Source organism: Octodon degus, unplaced genomic scaffold (genome assembly GCF_000260255.1).
Source record: "Octodon degus isolate 3935 unplaced genomic scaffold, OctDeg1.0 scaffold00249, whole genome shotgun sequence".
Taxonomy (NCBI): Eukaryota; Metazoa; Chordata; class Mammalia; order Rodentia; family Octodontidae; genus Octodon; species Octodon degus.
The window spans coordinates 1,184,379-1,185,113 of record NW_004524825.1 but is presented as its reverse complement, the minus strand read 5'-3'; positions in this window follow the sequence as shown (position 1 = coordinate 1,185,113).

Below are 735 nucleotides of genomic sequence, written 5' to 3'. Positions count from 1 at the left end.
ATGACAGGATCTTGCTGAGTTACCCAGGTTGAGGGCAAATACCCGACCTCCTTGCCTCAACCTCCTAGGGTTTTGAAATTATAGGTTTATGCCACCACACCTAACTACACTTTATGCTTTATTTACTTGTTTATTTTGGGGGGAGAGTGTTGAGGCAGGGTTTTACCATGTTACCATATAGCGCAGGCTGGCCTTTAAGTCAGTGGAGCCCACACTAGGCTGTACCATAAAGCAATCCTCACGAGTCAGCCTCCGGAGTGTTGGGATTAGTTGCTGAGCAGCAGGCCCGCCATGTTTATTTCCCCTTTGTTTTAATCAATAAAAGGTTAAGGACGCAGTAGTTTGGCCTTTGTCCCTAGGGCGGGGCCCTGACGGTGTCAATACTCAACAAGGCCCATACTTTGATGTCCCTCAGGCCATAATGCCCTCTTTGACCATCATGGGCTCTTGAAATCGTTAGCTCCTTAGTGGAACTCTCACTGGACGTACAAACTCCTATCTCCTGTCTTGTGGGTACTACACCGACAAATTAAGGGCTACACAAAGCATTTCTCCACCTGTGGAGCCAGAGACCCTGGGGACCCACAGCCCCGGGCAGACGATACTTACCTAGGTGGCGGCAGGCGTCGTCGAGTGAGATGGCAGCCAGGCCAACGAGCGCGGCCCACCAGTCTTTGTCTTCTGCCAACAGGGTCTCCTCGCCGTTTGCAGCCGCAGCGCAGGGTCCACGCGGAC